A 25,488-nucleotide genomic window follows, 5' to 3' on the forward strand; every position below is an offset into this window, starting at 1 on the left:
CGAGCTGGCAGGCATTTTAGAACACAAAAAATGACTAGAATATAATTAATTTACGCATGGTCTTGACTTGTTGTGCTCGCACTGGTAGCAGGAACTAGTAGAGGATTTTCTTTATTTATAACTCTCCTCACATTTTTTTAGCTTTGAAGTGAATCATGGTTGTGGACATTATGTATGAATTTGCAGATATCTGTGAACATGAGTTTGATGTGGAAGTTGAACTTGGAATGTCGGGCTTGCGCGTGAACTATACCATGTCCAATGCTTCGTCTGTTATTGTTTGGAAAGTAATTGCTGTTATTACATGACCCGAAAAAAACATTTTGTGCCACATCAGTAGATGCACGGACATCACAACAGGCATGCTAACTGGATAAACATTTGAACCTAGCTATTATGAAGGAAATTTTGTATTGACAACAGTTTTAGATAGCAGGATACGCCTAGCCTACTCTGCCTCTGCTAGCTTATTTCTCGCTTCTTCCATCTCTTCTTTGGCTTGGGTGAAGAGAGCATCTGATTGCTCTTTTCGCTTCTTCAGGAACTCAGCTACATTCTCAAGGGCTGCTGCACGCTTTCTTTCAGCCTTTACTAATACCATGAGGACACGAGCAGCTCACGACTCCACCTGGCTTGTGTGTAATCCAACATCATCTGGGAATTTGCACCTTGTGTCTAATCCAGCATCATTAGGGAAATGGCACCTTGTGTGTAATCCAGCCTCATTTTGGAAACATGATCTCGAAGTTGACCATACTTCCCTCCTCGCAGGAACGGCATCCTGACATGAAGTTACTTCTTTTTTAGATCAATACTCAGAGCAACCTAGATCCATTTAGTAGAAGCCAAATAAACAGAACTCGGAGAAGTGAATTCAAAAGAAAAAATAAAAACATACTACAAGGTGAGATCACCCACTTCCTACATCAAGCTAAAAACGAAAGCATTAGGACGATTAAGACTCTTCTTATTACACATCGAAGAACACCACGCTTAAGAGAAACAGAAACTACAACATATACACATCGAAGAACACGAGGCTACATGAAAGTAATTGAAAGGGTGTTACTTACCAAAGCTTGTTTTACAGGTTCGGTGCAGCTCCTCTTTAAATTGCCACGCTCCTTGAAGATGTCCCGAATATCCCGTGTTTGGTCTTCATTGCTCCTTTGCATGTTCGCACTCGTGGTTTTAAAATCTCAACATGGCAAGAAAAATATACTACTAGTAATACTCACGCATCTTGTGAGCAACATTAAAGCACTCGTATGCCATGTTCGAGCATCTCCAATAGAATCGCAACGCGCGGCGCTTTAAAAAAGCGTTTACAGTGTTGAGATCGAGAAGTAGATACTAGAGAGTAGAGGATAGTTCTCAGCATAGATAGATAAAAAAAGAAAATTCAACTACTCCGCGTCATCCGACTCCTCCTCGGTGATGTCCTCCTCCGACGTCTGACTGTAGGCGTGAAGATACCGATCGTCGTCGGATTCCCAGGGCGACGCTGCTCCTAGCCTCATGTTGAATTGAGCGTCCGCTTTTCGCCTACACTTGTCCTCGCGATAGGAGGCTCGCTCCGCCCTCCTATTATCCCTCTCCGCCCTCCTTTGCGCATAGAACTCGCGCTCGTTGATGATGTCCTACGGGAAGTGTTGGCGCCACAGCGCCATGGCTTCCTCGTCCATCTCGGCGATGCCGAGACGGTGCTCCCGCCTCCGGTTGTCGCGACGATCCTCGTCGGTGCTAAGCCGCGGGAGAGGCGCGAGCTCCTGCGCCCACTCCCGCGTTGGCACGTTGGGGAAGTTCAATGTTCTATGAGGCCACCGGAGGCGCCACACCGCCGCGTCATATGCGCGGGCGGCCTCGTTGGCGGTGTCGAAATTGCCGAGGCCGAGGCGCATCCCGTGGAACCGGATCTCGGCGGAGAAGCCGCGGGAGGGGCACGCGCGGATGCCACGGTATCCCCAAGTTTCCCAGCGACGCGGCGGCATGGTGGCGCGGCGGCGCCGAGGAGAAAAAGAGCGGGGAGAGAGCGGTGGCGAGGCACAGAGCGGGGAGAGAGCGGTGGCAAGGCACAGAGCGGTGGGAGGGCGTTGGATTTTGATAACCCACAAGTATAGGGGATCGCAACAGTTTTTGAGGGTAAAGTATTCAACCCAAATTTATTGATTCGACACAAGGGGAGCCAAAGAATACTCTCAAGTATTAGCAGCTGAGTTGTCAATTCAGCCACACCTGGAAACTTAATATCTGCAGCAAAGTGTTTAGTAGCAAAGTAATATGATAGTAGTGATAACGGTAGCAAAAGGTAACAGTAGTAAAAGCAATGTTTTTGGTATTTTGTAGTGATGATAGCAATAGCAACGGGAAAGTAAATAAGCGAAGAACAATATATGGAAAGCTCGTAGGCAATGGATCGGTGATGGAGAATTATGCTGGATGCGGTTCATCGTGTAACAGTCATAACCTAGGGTGACACAGAACTAGCTCCAGTTCATTGATATAATGTAGGCATGTATTCTGAATATAGTCATACGTGCTTATGGAAAAGAACTTGCATGACATCTTTTGTCCTACCCTCCCGTGGCAGCGGGGTCCTTACGGAAACTAAGGGATATTAAGGCCTCCTTTTAATAGAGTACCGGAACAAAGCATTAACACATAGTGAATACATGAACTCCTCAAACTATGGTCATCACCGGTAAGTATCCCGATTATTGTCACTTCGGGGTTAACGGATCATAACACATAATAGGTGACTATAGACTTGCAAGATAGGATCAAGAACACTCATATATTGATGAAAACATAATAGGTTCAGATCTGAAATCATGGCACTCGGGCCCTAGTGACAAGCATACATCAATCTCAGAACATAGTGGATACTAGGGATCAAACCCTAACAAAACTAACTTGATTACATGATAGATCCCATCCAACCCATCACCGTCCAGCAAGCCTACGATGGAATTACTCACGCACGGCGGTGAGCATCATGAAATTGGTGATGGAGGATGGTTGATGATGACGATGGCGACAGATTCCCCTCTCCGAAGCCCCGAACGGACTCTAGATCAGCCCTCCCGAGAGGTTTTAGGGCTTGGCGGCGGCTTCGTATCGTAAAACGCGATGAAATCTTCACTTTGATTTTTTCTCCCCGAAACTCAATATATGGAGTTGGAGTTGGAGTCGGAGAGGCAACAGGGGGCCCACGAGGTAGGGGGCGCACCCTAGGGGGCAGGCGCGCCCCCCGCCCTCGTGGAGAGGTGGTGGGCCCCCTGGCCTTCATCTTTTGCAGGTATTTTTCATATTTTTTGAAAAGTTGCTCCGTGAAGTTTCAGGTCATTCCGAGAACGTTTGTTCCTCCACATAAATAACACCATGGTAATTCTGCTGAAAACAGCGTCAGTCCGGGTTAGTTCCATTCAAATCATGCAAGTTAGAGTCCAAAACAAGGGTAAAAGTGTTTGGAAAAGTAGATACGTTGGAGACGTATCAACTCCCCCAAGCTTACACCTTTGCTTTTCCTCAAGCAATTTTCAGTTGACAAACTGAAAGTGATAAAGAAAAACTTCTACAAACTATGTTTGCTCTTGTTGTTGTAAATATGTAAAGGCAGCATTCAAGTTTTCAGCAAAGATTATAACTAACCACATTCACAATAACGCATAGGTCTCAAGTTTACTCATATCAATAGCATAATCAACTAGCGAGTTATAATAATAAATCTCGGATGACAACACTTTCTCAAAACAATCATAATATGATGTAACAAGGTGGTATCTCGCTATCCCTTTCTGAGACCGCAAAACATAAATGCAGAGCACCTTTAAAGACCAAGGACTGACTAGACATTGTAATTCATGGTAAAAGAGATCCAGTCAAGTCATACTCAATGTAAACTAATAGTAATGAATACAAATGACAGTGGTGCTCTCCAACTGGTGCTTTTTAATAAGAGGATGATGACTCAGCATAAAAGTAAATAGATAGGCCCTTCATAGAGGGAAGTAGGGATTTGTAGAGGTGCCAGAGCTCGGTTTTGAAACAGAGGTGAATAATATTTTGAGAGGTATACTTTCATTGTCAACATAACAACTAAGAGATGGCGATATCTTCCATGCTACACACACCATAGGCGGTTCCCAAACAGAATGGTAAAGTTTATACTCCCCCTTCCACCAACAAGCATCAATCCATGGCTTGCTCGAAACAACGAGTGCCTCCAACTAACAAGAGTCCCAGGGGGAGTTTTGTTTGCAATTATTTTGATTTAGTTTGCATAAAGCATGGGACTGGGCATCCCGGTGACCAGCCATTTATCTCGTGAGTGAGGAGCGGAGTCCACTCCTCTTGAGAATAACCCGCCTAACATGGAAGATACGGACAGCCCTAGTTGATACATGAGCCATTCGAGCATACAAAACAGGATGTTTATTTGAAGGTTTAGAGTTTGACACATACAAATTTACTTGGAACGGAAGGTAGATACCGTATATAGGTAGGTATAGTGGACTCGTATGGAATAACTTTGGGGTTTATGGAGTTTGGATGCACAAGTAGTATTCCCGCTTAGTACAGGTGAAGGCTAGCAAAAGACTGGGAGGCGACAAGCTAGAGAGCGACAACAGTCATGAACATGCATTAAAATTAATCAACACCGAATGCAAGCATGAGTAGGATATAATCCACCATGAACATAAATATCGTGAAGGCTATGTTGATTTTGTTTCAACTACATGCGTGAACATGCGCCAAGTCAAGCCACTTAAATCATTCAGAGGAGGATGCCACCCTATCATACCACATCATAACCATCTCAATAGCATGTTGGCATGCAAGGTAAACCATTATAACTCATAGCTAAGCAAGCATGGCACAAGAAACTATGATCTCTAGTTGTCATTGCAAACATGTTTATTCATAATAGGCTGAATCAGGAACGATGAACTAATCATATTTACAAAAACAAAAGAGGTCGAGTTCATACCAGCTTTTCTCATCTCAGTCAGTCCATCATATATCGTCATAATTGCCTTTCACTTGCACGACCGAATAGTGTGAATAATAATAATAGTGCACATGCATTGGACTAAGCTGGAATCTGCAGGCATTCAATAAAAAGGAGAAGACAAGGCAATATGGGCTCTTTTGTCAGATAAATAATAATGCATATAAGAGCCACTCCAACAATTTAATCATGGTCTTCTCCTATCGACCCCCAAAGAAAAGAAAAGAAATAAAACTACTTACACGGGAAAGCTCCCAACAAGCAAAAGAAGAACAGGAAATCTCTTTGGGTTTTCTTTTTAATTACTACTACAAGCATGGAAAGCAAACTAATTAAAAGCTACAACTAATTTTTTTGGTTTTTCTTAAGGTTTATTAAGCACACAAGAAGAAAGCATAAAAAGGAAATTAAACTAGCATGGATGATACAATGAAAAAGTATGAGCACCGAAATCTAGCAATGAGTGTGTGAACATAAATGTAATGTCGGTGAGAAATACGTACTCCCCCAAGCTTAGGCTTTTGGCCTAAGTTGGTCTATGGCCACGGCTGGCCTGGAAGATATCCATAATAGTGGTTGGGGTTGTACTGAGATGAAGAAGAGGAAGACTCCGATTGCCACTGTCTGACAATCATCTCCGGATCCCACTGGTAATTAGACTGTCGAGAAGGATCAACTTGTGGTTCCGGCTCTGGCTCCTCGGCTGGTGCAGGGTTCCGGTAGGCATGAATAGCCTTCAACGGAACAAGGTACGTGCCTGAAGATAAATCAAACAAAGAAGGAGTAGGCAGGGTAATAGTCTCAGGATGATGTTTATTAAAGAACAATTGATATTTAAGCCCTCCTTCCCTATTCTTAACAATAAAATCATGTGTCACCATACTTTTATAATCTAGATAAACATGAGGCAGCACCTTTTCTTCCTTCTCAAAATGCCTAATAGGTATGTTAAAATGTGCAGCTAGGCGTGAAGCATAGATGCCTCCAAAGATGGGGCGCTTGGTACGGTTCAGACTTAACCGTTTGGCAATAATACCGCCCATACTAAAAGTGTTATCACTGTATAAACCGTGGAGCAGAATAATAATATCAGGGATACTAAGGTTTCCACAGTTTCTGCGTCCAATTAAGCAATGACTAGCAAATAATGCAAAGTAACGTAAAACAGGAAAATGTATGCTAGTGATTCGTGCATCGGAAACCTTCCTTGTTTCCCCTACAGTGATAGTATCAATAAACCCCTCCACATCATCATGATGTGGTTCTTCTGTCTTGCCCTCAAAAGGGACTAAACAAATCCGACAAAAATCATAAAGTGACATCTCCTTATGCTCATCATATAAATGAAACTCCACCGTAGGTGGCGAGTTCCTAGAATGGAAATGAAAGTTTTGCACAAAGGTATTTGTGAGTAAGAGATACTGATTGCATTGGTCGTGTAGGAAAGCGGTGAGGCCTTCATTTTTAGCCAATTCATGAAAATCTTCATAAATACCGTCTGATCTCAAGAAATCATCGGAAGGCCATTCACACGCCCGAACCTCCGCGGTGCGAGGCAGATTATACTTAGGCTTTGGTGCCTTTTCCTTCGAGCTTTGGCTCGATGAGCCCCTCAATAGTCTCCTCATCATTTTCTGAAAAATTCTGAAATTTTTAGTAACTTCAAAATAAAAGTAAACCAAACTCAATAATATTGATAGCAACTACTTCTACAAGTGCCTAGGGCCTATATCATGCATCAAAACTACTTTTGACCATATAAATTTGACATGCAAGCTCAAGAACAGGGTCACCTAAGCAGCAAAAAATTTCAATGAATAAAGCACTAGAACAAAAACTAATTGGACCAATGGAGGAGTCACATACCAAGGGACGATCTCCCCAAGCAGTTTTGTGAGAGGTGCTTTGAGCAAGGAGATCGAAAATGGCAGCAAAACGAGCTTGGACTCGGGTTTGAGCTGGTTGTTCGTGTTTGGGGGAGGAAGAAGGAGTGTGTGGGTGAAAGGATAAGTGGAGGAGGGCCACCGTGGGCCCACGAGGCAGGGGGCGCGCCCAGGGGGGTAGGGCGCGCCCTCCACCCTCGTGGGCAGGTGGTTGGCCCCCCTGCTGTGTTCTCAGTGCCAAATATTCTCAAATATTCCAGAAAAAATCATATTTAAATTTCAAGGCATTTGGAGAACTTTTATTTTTGGGGTATTTTTATATTGCATGGATAATCAGATAACAGACAGAAAAATATTTATTTTTATTTTATTTAATATAAATAACAGAAAGTAAAACTGGGGTACAAAAGGTTGTGCTCTCTAGTTTCATCCATCTCATGATCATCAAAAGGAATCCACTAACAAGGTTGATCAAGTCTTGTTAACGAACTCATTCCGAATAACATGGAACCGGAGAAATTTCGAATAACACTATGTTACCTCAACGGGGATATGCACATCCCCAATAATAAGAATATCATATTTCTTCTTGACAGTAGGAAGAGGGAAATCAAAACCTCCAAATATAATCGATGGAATTTTTCCAATAGAGTTGATACTATGGACTTGAGGTTGTTTCCTCGGAAAGTGTACCGTGTGCTCATTACCATTAACATGAAAAGTGACATTGCCTTTAGTGCAATCAATAACAGCCACTGCAGTATTCAAAAGGGGTCTTCCAAGAATAATAGACATATTATCGTCCTCGGGAATATCAAGAATAACAAAGTCCGTTAAAATAGTAACGTTTGCAACTACAACAGGCACATCCTCACAAATACCGACAGGTATAGCAGTTGATTTATCAGCCATTTGCAAAGATATTTCAGTAGGTGTCAACTTATTCAAATCAAGTCTACAATATAAAGAGAGAGGCATAACACTAACACCGGCTCCAAGATCACATAAAGCAGTTTTAACATAGTTTCTTTTAATGGAGCATGGTATAGTGGGTACTCCTGGATCTCCAAGTTTCTTTGGCTTAAAAGTATAATTAGCAAGCATGGTGGAAATTTCAGCTTTCGGTATTTTTCTTTTATTAGTAATGATATCTTTCATATACTTAGCATAAGGATTGGTTTTGAGCATATCAGTTAATCGCATACGCAAAAAGATAGGTCTAATCATTTCAGCAAAGCGCTCAAAACCCTCATCATCCTTTTTCTTAGATGGTTTGGGAGGAAAAGGCATGGGTTTCTGAACCCAAGGCTCTCTTTCTTTACCATGTTTCCTAGCAACAAAGTCTTTATTATCATAACGTTGATTCTTTGATTGTTGGTTATCAAGATCAACGGCAGGTTCAATTTCTACATCATTATCATTACTAGGTTGAGCATCATTATGAACATTATCATTAACATTATTACCAGTTTCAGGTTCATTACCAGATTGTGTTTCAGCATCAGAAATAGAAATATCATTTGGATTCTCAGGCGTTTCAACAATAGGTTCACTAGAAGCATGCAAAGTCCTATCATTTTTCTTTTTCTTCTTTTTAGAAGGACTAGGTACATCTATATTATTTCTCTGAGAATCTTGCTCAATTCTCTTAGGGTGGCCTTCAGGATACAAAGGTTCTTGAGTCATTCTACCAGTTCTAGTAGCCACTCTAACAGCATAATCATTATCTTTACTATTCAATTCATTGAGCAAATCATTTTGAGCTTTAAGTACTTGTTCTACTTGAGTGGTAACCATAGAAGCATGTTTAGTAATAAGTTTAAGTTCACCTTTGACATTAGCCATATAATCACCCAAGTGTTCAAGCATATTTGAATTGTATTTCAATTGTCTACCAAAATAAGCATTGAAATCTTCTTGCTTAGCCATAAATTTATCAAACTCATCTAAGCATGGGCTAGCAAATTTAGTAAATGGGATTTCAGCTTTATCATATCTATAGAGAGAATTTACCTTTACTACCTGTGTCGGGTTATCAAGACCATGAGTTTCTTCAATAGGTAAAGGATTAAGATCATATGTTTCTTCAACAGGCAGTAAATTAAGACCGTGTAGTTCTTCAATAGGAGGTAAATTCTTAACATCTTCAGCTTTAATACCTTTTTCTTTCATAGATTTCTTTGCCTCTTGCATATCTTCAGGACTGAGAAATAGAATACCCCTCTTCTTCGGAGTTGGTTTAGGAATATGCTCAGGAATTGGCTCCGGAGGTGTCCAATTATTTTCATTTGTCAACATATTATTCAATAGAATTTCAGCTTCATCCGGTGCTCTTTCCCTGAAAACAAAACCAACACAACTATCCAGGTAATCTCTGGAGGCATCGGTTAGTCCATTATAGAAGATATCAAGTATTTCATTTTTCTTAAGAGGATGATCAGGCAAAGCATTAAGTAATTGGAGAAGCCTCCCCCAAGCTTATGGGAGACTCTCTTCTTCAATTTGCACAAAATTATATATATATATCCCTTAAAGCAGCTTGTTTCTTATGAGCAGGGAAATATTTAGAAGAGAAGTAATAAATCATATCCTGGGGACTACGCACACAACCAGGATCAAGAGAATTAAACCATATCTTAGCATCACCCTTTAATGGGAACAGAAATATTTTAAGGATATAAAAGTAACGAGTTCTCTCATCTTTAGTGAACAGGGTGGCTATATCATTCAACTTAGTAAGATGTGCCACAACAGTTTTAGATTCATAACCATGAAAAGGATCAGATTCAACAAAAGTAATTATATCATGATCAACAGAGAATTCATAATCCTTATCAGTAACAAAGATAGGTGAAGTAGCAAAAGCAGGGTCAAGTTTCATTCTAGCATTTAGAGATTGCTTACTCCATTTGGCTAATAACCTTTTGAGTTCATTTCTATTTTTGCAAGCTAAAATAGCGAAAGAATCTTCTTGATCAAAAACATAACCCTTAGGAATTACAAGTGATTCTTCATCATCACTTTCATCAGTATCATCAGATTCAATATTTTCAATTTCTCTAGCCCTAGCAATTTGTTCATCAAGGAAATCACTAAGTGGCACAGTAGTATCAGGCATAGAGGTAGTTTCATCATAAGTATCATGCATAGCAGAAGTGGCATCATCAATAACATGCGACATATCAGAACGAATAGCAGAAGCTGGTGTAGGCGTTGCAAGCTTACTCAAAACAGAAGGCGAATCAAGTGCAAAGCTAGATGGCAGTTCCTTACCTCCCCTCGTAGTTGAGGGATAGCTCTTGGTTTTTGGATCTCTTAAGTTCTTAATAATGATAAGCAGATATAAGGTAGAAGTTAATGCACTGCGCCTAAGTGTTTTGGGATTATTTGGTTTTCGTAAGAGGACTTACACATCTAGACGGAGGGATTACAATGGTGAGGAATAAACCAGTTAAATCTTTGGTCAACATTTAGCACAAATTACAATGGTGAGGAATAAACCAGGACGGAGTAGTAGTTTAGAAGCCCAAATAAATGAGTGAGGCTCCTTATTGTTACTCTCCACTGTGACTAGTCTTGTGGGAAAAGTTGGGGAAGCCGCCAAAAGAACTGGCCCTAGGAGTAGTAGCTAGGGATCGAGTGTGTGAGATGAACCGGAGAAAGTAAATGCAAAGAGATGAAATGCAAAAAAGATGGAGGGATGTGATGGTTGCTTGTTCGTTTATTTTACCAGGCCACTTATTACTGCGAGTGGTTGGGTTTTGTGATATGACGGCTTTACTGCCGCGCCACGAGGGGGTGAGAGGTGAGACTCCCGTGCAGCGCCGCCCTCTACACTTGTACTACATCGGTCGTGGTTTATTAGTCCCCCATTGAATTTGACTGAAGATTTAACTGACAAAATGTTAGTGCATGTCAACAAAAACTATATCGTTGGATTCGTATTTGAACATAGTTTTGAATGATATAACTTTAGGTGACATGCATCAGCATTTATCATACTATATATAATGTTAGTTCAATTTTTGGTCGCACTAATCTATAGTAGTAAGGTGCCCGTGCGTTGCACCGAAGAGTGAAATGCATTGATCGGGGAGTTGTTTATTTTGACAAAGGATGTGGGGGGTCATCTCATGTGTAACGGGTATCGATAGGTTTCTTCGGATATTATTTCATCTCTAGAGCCCACAAACATCTGGGTGAAATAGATAAAAAGGTATCTTTTGCAAACAAAAGTGTTCAACAGTTCAACCTGCATCCAAAACTTGTGAAGAAATAACACTTATTGTGCTTTGCAAGAAATGATCTTTAAGAATTAGTTTTTGAGTATCGATTGTTATACATGTTGGCTACAAATGACATGGCACTTTCTTATAGTCAACAGTTGGCTATACTATTAAGTAATATTAACCATGCCCTTATACACCTAGACGGAGGGATTAAATCAAGATGACTTGCAAGCGGGCAGAGGAGATGTAAGAAATGGTTCATCGTAAGTCTTTCACCAGTATTGTAGTAAAAATGCATACATGCAAGATTCTAGACTAAACCATAAACGGATACACTTTTATTCATGTGCAATACTCCAATAGAGCAAGATCCTGCATGGAAGTCTCCACATGCTTAGACAGCGGATTACATTGAGCGAAGACTAATGATCAACATTTAACTTGATAATGCGTATGTCCAGGTGAACCTCCTTGGAGTCCCTGTGCACCGCGTCGGCGGGTAAAGGATGACATGGGCTTTCCATGTCCACATTGGCGGGATAGTCCCAGCTCCCCAGAGTCCAAGTCCGTTCGATGAGGCCGGTGTCGCCGCCCACGCGACCCGGAGGGGTAGTAACACTGACCACGCACCTGTACATCGGCCTTGTGTCAGTGTCAGCGTCAGTGGCGTCGCCCCTGATGCACATTACAGAGACGGGGCGGCGGCCTGCACGGGCCTTGCCGGTGCCCATGATCAAGAGGAAGACGCTGCCGTCCTCCTCCGAGACTAGAAGGCGGCGGTGATCCTCCAGCGACTCCGGCATGGTGAACGGGTAGCACGTCTCGTACTTGATGTTCTCCGCCAAGGGCCAGCAGTGACCGCTGCATGCATCCGTGAGGTGATGCACCATGTCTGCCGGCGAGCCATAAAACGGCATCGGGCACTCATAGCAGTGGACGAAGGGCTCCTTGGAGGCATCGACCAGGCCATCCATGAAACGGGAGTGGCTGTAGGGGACGTTGCGCCAGTTGAATATATGAGAAAGTTACTATGAGATTTAATCTGAATAAGCACAAAATAAATCATGACTGGCTATAATAGAGATGAAACTAATCATGTGGACTAGCATAGTAGTAGGATACAGAGTAGAAACATGAATTCTACCACGATTTCGAACAGGAAGGATAGAAACACATACGGTGCAACGGGAGCAGCACCGTTGGCGTTGAGGTTGTCGCCCATGTCCAAACACCACATAGACACTGTCTTTGAGCATGGTTCGTAGTCGTTCCATGCTCGATCATTGAAGTTTGTAACTATTTTAGATTAGAATATACTACTCCTCCGGTGCTAGTAGTAGAGCAGAGTCCTACTATACTACTCTACTCAAGCAAGTTAGGGCATAGCACTGTAGGGAGTACCAGTACTGTGATCACTCAAGCAAGTTGTCTGGCATCGACATGACCCTACGCTGCTGGTATGTGTCTCGTAAGTCAAGCGGCATGCTGTAGTCATCATCACCTGTCCACTTCCCACAGCACATATTCGCTTCTCCATCTTTGTCCGCACATAATCTCATCCAATCTTCCATCGCTGCTAAGGCGCCTCCCCCCCTCGTCCGATACCCAAGCACTAACAATGGCAGAACCGAGCAGCGTCCGCCGAAAGAGTGGCTGGAATTCGCTCCCCAGAGAGGTAATCAAGCTCATTGTTTCACGTGTGGACAATCTCAGTACCATGCCGCTCACCGCGTGCTTGTTGGGGCTATACCGTTTACTCAAAGCCCTCAGGACGGAGCTTCTTAAGCCAGCTCCTTGCTTGCTGATGCCACCTGATCTTCAGAAACAGCGTGTCACGCAGCATAACGATCGTAGGGTGGCGAGCATCAACCCCCTTGACTGCGATCCAATCCCCGTCAGCCTCAACTACATGAACGGTATGTACTGGGTCGGCATGAACACGTCTTTGATGGTGCTCGTCGACGGTCACGGCAGCTGGATGCTCATGGAGGTCTACACCCGGCGATTGATCCCCCTTCCTTCGATTAACACTGTACTGCTTTGGCACCGCGGCCCAGAATACTCGAAATCTTACAGTATCCAACATTATACCAAGTTTGATTTGCTCAAGGTTGTAATCTGCCAAGTGCCCACAAGATCTGCGAATTATAAAGACTTCAGGCTAATTGCGTTCTTCAACCGGGGTCTCGTCTATCTAACAGGTCACTACGGTAAGTGGATAAATCTGCACGTCCATCACAGGATCATACATCCTCCATAGTTCTCTGATGCCATTGAACACAAGGGCTTCATTTACGTTGTCGACTCCTTCTATGGTTGGACGTATTGCTGGCCTACTCCAGTTATCACTACAAACGGCTGTTACAGCAGTATGTTACTTTCCTATGATATCATGATGGCTTGCTTATATTACTGTCAACATTTGCTGAAAAAATATTCATGCTCATAACATGCTGTTCTTAAGATTGACTAAATCAAGAGCCCTTTTTTATTTGTCTCCAACTTGATATGATGTTGTAGGCCGCCTGGTGTCCCTACCCTTCCTAATCCGAGAACATTTCAAAGAAAAGCGGCATGGCAGTTGCAGGTGGTTCCTGGCTCGATCAGACGACGGCGAAAGATTGATGATTGTTCGCACGTACCGGACGTGTTGTTTCGCGGAATACAATCACTGCAAGGTCTTTGAGCAGGATCCCAGCTTCTCTGGGCCTTCAGGAATTTCTGACTGGAGGCTGGTAAGTAGCCTTGGTACACGCTCTCTGTTTGTCGGACTGAATTATCCGATTAACCAGGAGATAACCGAGTGCAAGGATCATGATGGCAGCGCAGTTTCGTTCATTAGGCAAAACTGTGTGTACACAGCGTACCATGCATCTCTGCATGCACCATACCCTGATATGTGCCGCCACGCTCTGCAGCCCAAAGTAGGAGAGAGGGTCGCAAGTATCAGACCTGGACCTGCTGGCTGGAGTTTCCCCCGTCAGGCACCCATCTGGTTCAAGCCGTCAGCCAATCTCCATAGCTTAATAAATAGTAACGTCTAACTGAGCCAATTAGTTAGATGCGTACACTTGGTGTAGTAGGATCTTTATTTAGTTTGATGCATACACTTGTTCTTTTTTGGTAGCCCTTTTGTAATGATGGCTGATGTTTGGTTTGGAAGAGAGAGTTGCGTCTTCACTCTTCTGGCCTGCTTACTGCTTCTGTTGCACCCCCAGCCCTGGTTGCTGCTGCTGCTATTTTCAATGTACAATCAGTAGTATATTTCGTCTGTTGGTTGAATAAATGTGTTGTTAGAACGACAAACACAATGTTTTGGAAGTCGTTGCATGGTTTGATCCTTTAGTGCCCCGTACCGTACGTAGCGCATACTATTTTTCATACGAAACACATTTTCCACTTGTTGATAACATGCAGCCCACTGATGAAGGCCCAATAGAGAAGCCCATAATTAACTGGAAGGGAGGCTCTCACATGAATCCGTACCAGGTACATGCTCATGGTCCCCTAAACATAAATAAATAAATAAATAAATAAAGCTAAATGCTCATGCACCAGTTCTTTGGGAAAATAGGTAGCCCGGTATTTCTTTTGGAAGAATACCCAAGCTAGGCCTATTTGTTTTCTCTGAATTACTGGGCTGCAAATCTTTCAAGACGAGGAGGGATGCATTCCGGCCTGGCTTAAGAGTATGGTCAATGTCTGTTAAAAGTAATATCAAAAGGGGTTGAAAATTCCAAAAAAAATTATAGCAAATGGGATATAAGTTTCTTTTTTTGTTTTTGTTCTTCACTGATATCTTATACGTATTTCATTGGATTTAACATGACATAGTACTAATTTATTTTTAAATTTGTTTTAGTATGGCTATTAATTTTTGGATTAAGAATATTTCATTCCCCAGCAAAAATTTGCGAATTTTCAAAATTTCCCACATATTTAGTTAATTTTTTGACCCTGGTACTCACCAGAAAATGGCCAGCAATTCTAAAAATGGAAAACGGCTGCAATAAATTCCATATGAATTATAAAATGAGTAAAAAATTATAAAAATAATAGCAAATGGGTTGTACACGCCACAGATTTCGAGGCTGACTTGTTGACGCAAGGCTTTGTCAGCGAACACACGATTCTAGCAGTACTGACTGTTGGATGTCCATCCAACGGCCGATGTGCTTCTTCAATCTCTGATCTTCCTGCTCCAGCCGCCTAAACTAGTGCCGGTGGGATTGCCTGCTCCCTCCTCTTGTGGCCTGCTGTGATGCCACGCAGGCTTCCCCGGCCCACTCTACTCCCTCCGCTGGCCTGGCCGCACGCAATCAACTGCCTCCTTATTACGTGAAAAAAAAATGATTCCTCCCACTGACATCTGGGGCGCACCGGTTGGGAGGCTGACCTGTGGGCCTACTAAGTTGACACGTACGCAGGGCTTGTCAACTTAGTCAACAAACGATTCTAGTAGCAGTAACCGTTGGATTTGAATCGAACGGTCCTGCTGCTTCTTTAATCGCTGCTCTTCTTGCACCAGCCGCCCAAACCAGCGCCGGGGAGACCGCCTGCTCCTGCCTCCAGTGGTCGGATGTGCTGCCGTTGAGGCCTCATCGCCCCCTACTACTCCCACCGCTAGCCAGGACCTGCGGCGACGACAGCCTCACATCGCAGCCGAACTAGTGAACCCTCGTACTCCTCTCCGCGTGGGCATCCACTGCCGCGTCTTCCCCGGCTCCGCGCCGTCCCCTTCCTAGGCCTCGCCGTCGTCCACTGCCTTGGTGCTTTCGGCGCGGTGTGGTCAACGACATTCCATCGGAAGAGTACTGTATGTGGAGAGGCTGACAGCTGGGTCCACGGCCACAGCCCAGTTTTTTTGTGATTTGCCAAGTAAGTCGCCTTGTCAGGCCTGTTGGGCTGCAAATCTTTCAAGATGAGGAGAGCTTTCATTCGGCTGGCCGAGAAAATGGCCCATCAGTAATGAGAAATGGGTTGTACATTTTTAAAACACATCAAACCGACAATTAGTTTCAAATATCTTTTTTTCATTTCGAGATTTTAAATTACATTAATTTTTATGCATGGAGAATTTGTTGGATTTTATATTGATATAAATTTATTTTTAAAATCAGTTTGAATGTGAGTTGAAATTTCGGGATTAAAAACAGTTCGGACCGCATCGAAATATGCAAAATTTCGTATAATTTTTTAACCGTGGCCACAATATGGGCTGTAATGCTAACAAAAAGAATATGGGCTCCAAAAAACCTTAATAATTAGCAAATGGGCTGTAAATTATTAGAACTAATGGCATATGGGTTGTATGATGTTTTCCACAGATTTGAGGCTTTCCTAAAAAAAGGTTGACGCACAAGCAGTGACTATTAGATGGCCATCCAACGGCCGTTGTGCTTCTTCAAACTCTGCTCTTCCTGCTCCACCCGCTCAAACAAGCGCCGGCGGGACTGCCTGCTCCCTCCTCCCCGCGGTCGGCTCTGCTGCCGCGCAGGCCTCACCGCCCCATTGTACTCCCATCGCTGGCCTAGCCATCCCTCTACACACCCACACCTGCTGTTATTCTCCGGCGACGGCAGACGAACCAGTAAACCCTCGTACAGTCGTACTCCCCTCCGCGTGGGAAACAACTGCCGAGTCTTCCCTGCCTCCGTGTCGTTCCCTTCCTAGGACTCGCCGTCGTCCACTGCCCTGGTGCTCTCGGCACGGCCTGGTCAACATGGTCAACGACCGACATGCATCTAAAGTGGACTGTACGTGGAGAGGCCGACAGCTGGGTCCACGGCCGCACGCAAGGAAATGCCTCCTTATTACGCGCAAAATAATGATTCCTCCACCTAACATCAGGGACCCACCGAAAGGGCCTCTGTATTTCGCGAAAAAATGTTACCGCCGCTGACACCTCGGACCCACCAGCTATATCTTCGCACGCAAGGAAGTGCCTCCTTATTACGCACAAAAAAAATGAGTACTCCCCCTGTTAGCTGGGACCCAGTATAGTGGTAGGATGACTTGTGGGCCTACTAAGTTGACGGGGACGAAGGGCTTTGTCAACTTAGTCAATATGCACGATTCTAGCTCCAGTGACCGTACGATGTCCATCCAACGGTCGTAGTGCTTCTTCAACCTCTGGTCTTCTTGCTCCGTCCGCCCAAACCAGCGTCGGTCGTGCCTCGTGCTCCTGCCTCTCGTGGCCGGCTGCGATGCGGCAGAGGCCTCACCGCCCCCTACTACTCCCACCGCTGGCCAGGCCATCCCTCTACTCACCCACACCCCTGTTATTCTGCGGCGATGGCAGCCTCACACCGCAGCGAACCAGTGAACCCTCGTACTCCTCTACGCGTCGGCATCCACTGCCGCGTCTTCCCCGGCTCCGTGTCGTCCCCTTCCTAGGCCTCGCTGTCGTCCACCACCCTGGTGCTCTCGGTGCGGCGTGGTCAACGTGGTCAAGGAATGGCTTCCATCGGACGTGGACTGTACGTGGAGAGGCTGACAGCTGGGTCCACGGCCGCAACAAGGAAGTGCCTCCTTATTACATGCAAAATAATTATTCCTCCACCTGACAGCAGGGACCCACCGGACGGGCCACCATATTTCGCGAAAAAAACGTTTCCTCCCTGACTGTTGGGGCCCACCAGCTACATCTTCGCATGCAAGGAAGTGCCTGACAGTCGGGACCCACCTGGTCGAAGCGTATGTAGCGTTGTCATTCTGGTCGCGAACGTGTACGTACATATATATTGGTGGATGTAGAGGCGCGCACGTGTCGTACTAGAGGCACACACGTAGCATGTACACGTACGTACAGCGGCCAGGGTGCAAGAAAGAAAATACGGCCACGTATGTGTACATACGGGCGGGGTCTCGAACGCCTACTCGCGCATACGTATGGCTAGGGCTCGTGTACATGGCTGGGTCGGAACGGAGAAACTGCGTCGTCATCGTGTTCATGGGGAGGCAACGGAATGCGTCATGTTCATGGGGAGGCAACGGAATGCGTCGTGTTCATCGGGAGGCAACGGAATGCGTCGTGTTCATCGGGAGGTAACAGAACGCGTGGGAGCCAACCGACTGGGTCGGAACGGAATGCGTGGTCATGTTCATCGGGAGGGCTTGGACGGAACAGAAGATGGAAACGAGGCCTGGCGTACCGCAAAACGGAGGAAACTGACCTCCTCGTTCGCAACGGGGTCCTGTTGATCTGGAGGGGTGTGGCGTATCGCAAAACAGAGGAAACAGACCTCCTATGGTCGAAACGGGGGTCCTATTGATCGGGAGGGGTGTGGCGTACCGCAGAACAGACGAAACGGACCTCCTACGGTCGAAACGGGGGTCCTGTTCATCGGGAGGGGTGTGGCGTACCGCAAAACGGGACTCCACGGGATACTGTTCATCTCCACCGTCGACCTCCTCCAGCCTCCACGGGCTACCGTCGACCTCCTCCAGCCTCCACGGGCTACCGTCGACCTCCTCCAGCCTCCACGGGCTCCTGTTCATCCAGCCTCCACCGCGCGCTACTCCACCGGCTACTGTTCAACCACCCCTCCACGGGCACCCCTCCACCGTCTACTGTTCATCCAGCCCTCCACACCACGGGGTCCTGTTCAACCACCCCTCCACGGGCACCCCTCCATCGTCTACTGTTCATCCAGCCCTCCAAACCATGGGGTCCTGTTCATCCAGAGGCAACGCCACCGCTCACTGTTCATCCAACCCCCCCCTCGCAACGCTCACTGTTCATCCAATCGATCGGCTTCAGTTAGCAGCAGTGGCGAAGGAATCGCTCGATCAGGTTTAGTTAACAGCCATCAATCGATCGCTCGGGTTCAGTAACGCGTAGCCTGCAGTGCAATCGCTCGGGTTCAGTTAGAGCCCAACGCCTTGCTCGGGTTCATTTAGAGCCAACGCCTCGCACACACGCATGTACGTGTATGAGAGAAACGCGCATCGCTCGGACCCCGACCTCCCACTGTAACCGGGAACTCCCCGAAATTTTCCTCCCCCTCGCTTCTACCACGGTTTTTTCCATCATGGATGGCCCAAAGAATGTCATGCAGCTGCGTCTCCGGCCCAACCAGGACGAAAAGCCCATTTTCTGTCATGATTTTTGTCATAGAAGTAGGAGCCCACCACATCTATGATGATACCGGGTTTTGTCACAATTATCGTCATAGAAGTGTCATATGTATGACAGAAAAAAATTCGTTCGGCCCAAAATGTCACGGATGTGTCTTTTTTGTAGTGTAAGTATTACGGTGGGTGAACAAATTACTGTCGAGCAATTGATAGAAAGCAAATAATTATGAGAATATCTAGGCATGCTCATGTATATAGGCATCACGTCCGTGACAAGTAGACCGACTCCTGCCTGCATCTACTACTATTACTCCACACATCGACCTCTATACAACATCCATCTAGAGTATTAAGTTCATAAAAACATAGTAGCGCTTTAAGCAAGATGACATGATGTAGAGGGGTAAACTCATGCAATATGATATAAACCCCATCTTTTTATCCTCGATGGCAACAATACAATATGTGCCGTTTCCCCTACTGTCATTGGGATCGAGCACCGCAAGATTGAACCCAAAGCTAAGCACTTCTCCCATTGCAAGAAAGATCAATCTAGTAGGCCAAAGCAAACTAATAATTCGAAGAGACTTGCAAAGATAACCAATCATACATAAAAGAATGTAGAGAAGATTCAAATATTGTTCATAGATAATCTTGATAATAAACCCACAATTCATCGTATCTCGACAAACACACCGCAAAAGAAGATTACATCGAATAGATCCCCAAAACAATCAAGGAGAACTTTGTATTGAGATCCAAATAGAGAGAAGAAGCCATCTAGCTAATAACTATGGACCCGAAGGTCTGAGGTAAACTACTCACACATCATCGCAGAGGCTATGGTGTTGATGTAGAAGCCCTCCGTGATCAATGCCCCCTCCGGTGGAGCGCCGGAAAAGGCCCCAAGATGGGATCTCACGGGTACAGAAGGTTGCGGCGGTGGAATTAGGTTTTCGTGGTGCCCTATGATGTTTTCAGGGTATGTAGGTATATATAGGAGGAAGAAGTAGGTCGGCGGAGCCACGAGGGGCCCACGAGGGTGGAGGGCGCGCCCCCTACCTCGTGGCCTCTTCATTTATTGCTTGACGTCCACTCCAAGTCCTCTGGATCACGTTTGTTCCAAAAATCACGCTCCCGAAGGTTTCATTCCGTTTGGACTCCGTTTGATATTCTTTTTCTGCGAAACACTGAAATAGGCAAAAAAACACAACAATTTGGGCTGGGTCTCCGGTTAATAGGTTAGTCCCAAAAATAATGTAAAAGTGTATAAATAAGCCCATTAAACATCCAAAACAGAATATATATAATAGCATGGAACAATCAAAAATTATAGATACGTTGGAGACGTATCATATTTCTTCTCTGATATTTGGGTTTTGTTTGGCCAACTTGATCTATTTATCTTGCAATGGGAAGAGGTGCTTTGTAGTGGGTTCGATCTTACGGTGCTTGATCCCAGTGACAGAAGGGGAACCGACACGTATGTATCATTGCTACTAAGGATAAAACGGTGGGGTCTATTTCTACATAAATAGATCTTGTCTACATCATGTCATCATTCTTATTGCATTACTCTGTTTCTCCATGAACTTAATACACTAGATGCATGTTGGATAGCGATCGATGTGTGGAGTAATAGTAGTAGATGCAGGCAGGAGTCGGTCTAATAATCTTGGATGTGATGCCTATGTAATGATCATTGCCTAGATATCGTCATGATTATTTGAAGTTCTATCAATTTCCCAACAGTAATTTGTTTACCCACCGTTTGCTAATTTTCTCGAGAGAAGCCACTAGTGAAACCTACGGCCCCTGGGTCTCTTTCTCATATTATTTGACTTTGCGATCTATTTTATTTGCCTTCTATTTTCAGATCTATTAAACCAAAAATACCTTGCTGCAATTTATTTTATTTGGCATTCAATCTATCAATATTTACTACTCTCTCACGTCCGTTTGCCAATTTCTGGCGCCGCTACCCGAAAGGGATTGACAACCCCTTTTACACGTCGGGTCGCGAGTATTTTTTATTTGTGTGTAGGTGATGTTTACGTATTGTTGCTTGGTTCTCCTACTAGTTCAATAACCTTGGTCTCATCACTGAGGGAAATACCTGCCACCGTTGTGCTGCATCATCCCTTCCTCTTTGGGGAAATACCGACGTAGTTTCAAGCCACATCAATATGGTATAGTTAGTGGCATTCAAAATCTAGCAGACATCTGTAGTGCGTGGAGCCCACCTGTCTAGCCAGTCAGGAAGTAGTATAATCGCTGGAAAAGGAACACGTAGGTAGTACTTGTGATACTATAGGCGTGAAACGAAGTTTGGTTTGAAATTAGTGGCATCGGCCCATGTGTTAGCGCCACAATTTAATGAAGCTCGAAACATCGACCTAATGCCCTGCAAGACACACAAGATATGTAGCACTTTCATGGAAGTATCTCAATTAGTCCTCGTGCAATCGAAGAGCATAAGAGAGTATTTATATTAGCGCTTCAGTCACACATAAGGTGTCATAGTTCTTATGTGAAGTAACTACCCGTGATTCTGTAAATATTGTTACTATCTTGGTGGACAAATAAATCAGTGATAAGAACGATAGGCTTGTAGTAACAATGATAAAAAAACTTGAAAGTAAATAACATAGACTTGAAAATAGAGTTGTTTTTATTGCAATGGAGAAATTAGGCACGGAGAGATTTCAGGTAATACCAGTTACCTTGTATCGTGTTCGTAGTGTTTTATATGTTTGCTCTGTAGGCGGATCACCCTAAGGTCATGGAACTCCTCCTAGGAGGATTACATCCCACTTTATGGTCCTACTTCGCTATTGCTATGCATGGTCTTCTCTACAATTAAGGTCCTCAGATCGAAACCAAGCAGTAATTATAATGGATCGCCATTATTTCATATTGTCTTTGGTCCTCATAGATGTCTTCACCTGTCACATCAGAGGTCACAGATTTCCCAAGCAATATGTGTTAACCGTGTAGTTCTTGAGATCATGTTGCCTCGGCCATTAAATTGGACAACACACATAGAGTTCACCAAAGTATAACAACATACTAGACAGATCATAAGACTATGATACGTCTCCAACATATTTATAATTTTCTATTGTTCCATGCTATTATATTATTTGTTTTAGTGTTTTATATGCATTAATATGCTATTTTATATTATTTTTGGGACTAACCTATTAACCTAGATCCCAATGCCAGTTTCTGTTTTTCTTCATTGTTTTTGAGTTTTATAGAAAAGGAAGATCAAAAGGAGTCCAAACGGAATAAAGCTTTCGCGATGATTTTTCTTGGACTAGAAGACACCTGTAGGACTTGAAGAGGGGGTTAGAGGAGTCCCGAGGGGCCCACAAGCCCTCAGGGCACGCCCTAGGGGGCGCCCCTGGCTTGTGGGAACCTCGGGAGTCCCCCAACCCTAATCTTTGCACTATAAATTCCCAAATATTCCCAAACCATCAGAGGCATCCACCAAAATACTTTTTCGCCACCGCAAGCCTCTGTTCCCATGAGATCCCATCTTAGGACCTTTTCCGGCACCCTGCTGGAGGGGGGTTCGTGTTGGGGAACACAGTATTTCAAAATTTTACCTACGATCACGCAAGACCTATCTAGGAGATGCATAACAACGAGAGGGGAGAGTGCATCTACGTACCCTCATAGACCAAAAGCGGAAGCGTTTAGTAACGCGGTTGATGTAGTCGAATGTCTTCGCGATCCAACCGATCAACTACCAAATGCACGGCACCTCCACGATCTGCACACGTTCAGCTCGGTGACGTCCCTCAAACTCTTGATCCAGTTGAGGACGAGGGAGAATTTCATCAGCACGACGGCGTGGTGACGGCGATGATGAAGTTACTGGCGCAGGGCTTCGCCTAAGCACTACGACGATATGACCGAGGTGTGAAACTGTGGAGGGGGTACCGCACACGGCTAAAAGATCAACTTGTGTGTCTATGGGGTGCCCCCCTCCCATGTATATAAAGGGGGAGGGTGTAGGAGGCCGGCCAAGGGTGGCACGCCCAAGGGGGGGTCCTACTCCAAGTAGGATTCGCCCCCCTCCCCTTTCCTACTTCCACAAGGAGAAGGGGGAAGGAGTAGGAGAAGAGAAGGAAAAGGGGGCCAACCCCCCTAGCCCTAGTCCAATTCGGTTTGGGCTAGGGGGCGCGCGCCACTCCTTGGCCTGTCTCCTCTCTTCCACCATTAGGCACATGAGGCCCAATAACTTCCCGGGGGGTTCTGGTAACCCCTGGTACTCTGAAGCTCATCTGAAACAACCCGAACCATTCCGGTGTCCGAATGTAACCTTCCAATATAGGAATCTTTATGTCTTGACCATTTTGAGACTCCTCTTCATGTCCGTGATATCATGCGGGACTCCGAACAACCTTCGGTCATCAAATCACATAAACTCATAATACAAATTGTCATCGAACGTTAAGCGTGCGGACCCTACGGGTTTGAGAACTATGTAGACATGACCGAGACACATCTCTGGTTAATAACCAATACCGGAACCTAGATGCTCATATTGGTTCCTAGATATTCTACGAAGATCTTTATCGGTCAAACCGCATAACAACATACGTTGTTCCCTTTGTCATCGGTATGTTACTTGCCCGAGATTCGATCATCGGTATCATCATACCTAGTTCAATCTCGTTACCGGCAAGTCTCTTTACTCGTTCTGTAATGCATCATCCCTCAACTAACTCATTAGTCACATTGCTTGCAAGGCTTATAGTGATGTGTATTACCGGGAGGGCCCAGAGATACCTCTCCGACAATCAGAGTGACAAATCCTAATCTCGACCATGCCAACTCAACAAACACCATTGGAGACACCTGTAGAGCATCTTTATAATCACCCAATTACGTTGTGATGTTTGATAGCACACTAAGTGTTCCTCCGGTATTCGGGAGTTGCATAATCTCATAGTCATAGGAACATGTATAAGTCATGAAGAAAGCAATAGCAATAAACTAAATGATCATAGTGCTAAGCTAACGGATGGGTCATGTCCATCACATCATTCTCTAATGATGTCATCCTGTTCATTAAATGATAACACATGTTTATGGCTAGGAAACTTAACCATCTTTGATTAACGATCTAGTCAAGTAGAGGCATACTAGGGACACTCTGTTTTCTATGTATTCACACATGTACTAAGTTTCCGGTTAATACAATTCTAGCATGAATAATAAACATTTATCATGATATAAGGAAATATAAATAACAACTTTATTATTGCCTCTAGGGCATATTTCCTTCAGTCTCCCACTTGCACTAGAGTCAATAATCTAGATTACATAGTAATGATTCTAACACCCATGGAGTCTTGGTGCTGATCATGTTTTGCTCGTGAGAGAGGCTTACTCAACGGGTCTGCAACATTCAGATCTGTATGTATCTTGCAAATCTCTATGTCTCCCTCCTTGACTTGATCGCGGATGGAATTGAAGCGTCTCTTGATGTGCTTGGTTCTCTTGTGAAATATGGATTCCTTTGCCAAGGCAATTGCACCAGTATTGTCACAAAAGATTTTCATTGGACCCAATACACTAGGTATTACACCTAGATAGGATATGAACTCCTTCATCCAGACTCCTTCACTGGCTGCTTCCAAAGCAGCTATGTTTTCCGCTTCACACATAGATCCTTCCACGACGCTCTGCTTAGAACTGCATCAACTGACAGCTCCACCATTCAATAAAAATATGTATCCGGTTTGTGACTTAGAGTCATCCGGATGAGTGTCAAAGCTTGCATCGACGTAACCGTTTACGATGAGCTCTTTGTCACCTCCATAAATGAGAAACATATCCTTAGTCCTTTTCAGGTATTTCAGGATGTTCTTGACCATTGTCTAGTGATCCACTCCTGGATTACTTTGGTACCTCCCTGCTAGACTAATAGCAAGGCACACATCGGTCTGGTACACAGCATTGCATACATGATAGAACCTATGGCTGAGGCATAGGGAATGACTTTCATTTTCTCTCTATCTTCTGCATTGGTCGGGCATTGAGTCTGACTGAACTTCACACCTTGTAACACAGGCAAGAACCCATTCTTTGCCTGATCCATTTTGAACTTCTTCAAAACTTTATCAAGGTATGTGCTTTGAGGAAGTCCAATTAAGCGTCTTGATCTATCTGTATAGATCTTGATGCCCAACATATAAGAAGCTTCACCGAGGTCTTTCATTGCAAAATTCTTATTCAAGTATCCTTTTAGGCTATCCAGAAGTTCAGTATC

At 44.4% G+C, this 25,488-nt stretch overlaps 1 pseudogene; it reads right to left on the reverse strand.

Moving 5' to 3' along the window:
• Nucleotides 1-1,406: 1,406 nt before the first annotated feature.
• Nucleotides 1,407-1,991, reverse strand: LOC125518731 (annotated as a pseudogene).
• Nucleotides 1,992-25,488: the final 23,497 nt, after the last annotated feature.

The sequence above is a fragment of the Triticum urartu genome, chromosome 7 (genome assembly GCF_003073215.2).
Source record: "Triticum urartu cultivar G1812 chromosome 7, Tu2.1, whole genome shotgun sequence".
Taxonomy (NCBI): Eukaryota; Viridiplantae; Streptophyta; class Magnoliopsida; order Poales; family Poaceae; genus Triticum; species Triticum urartu.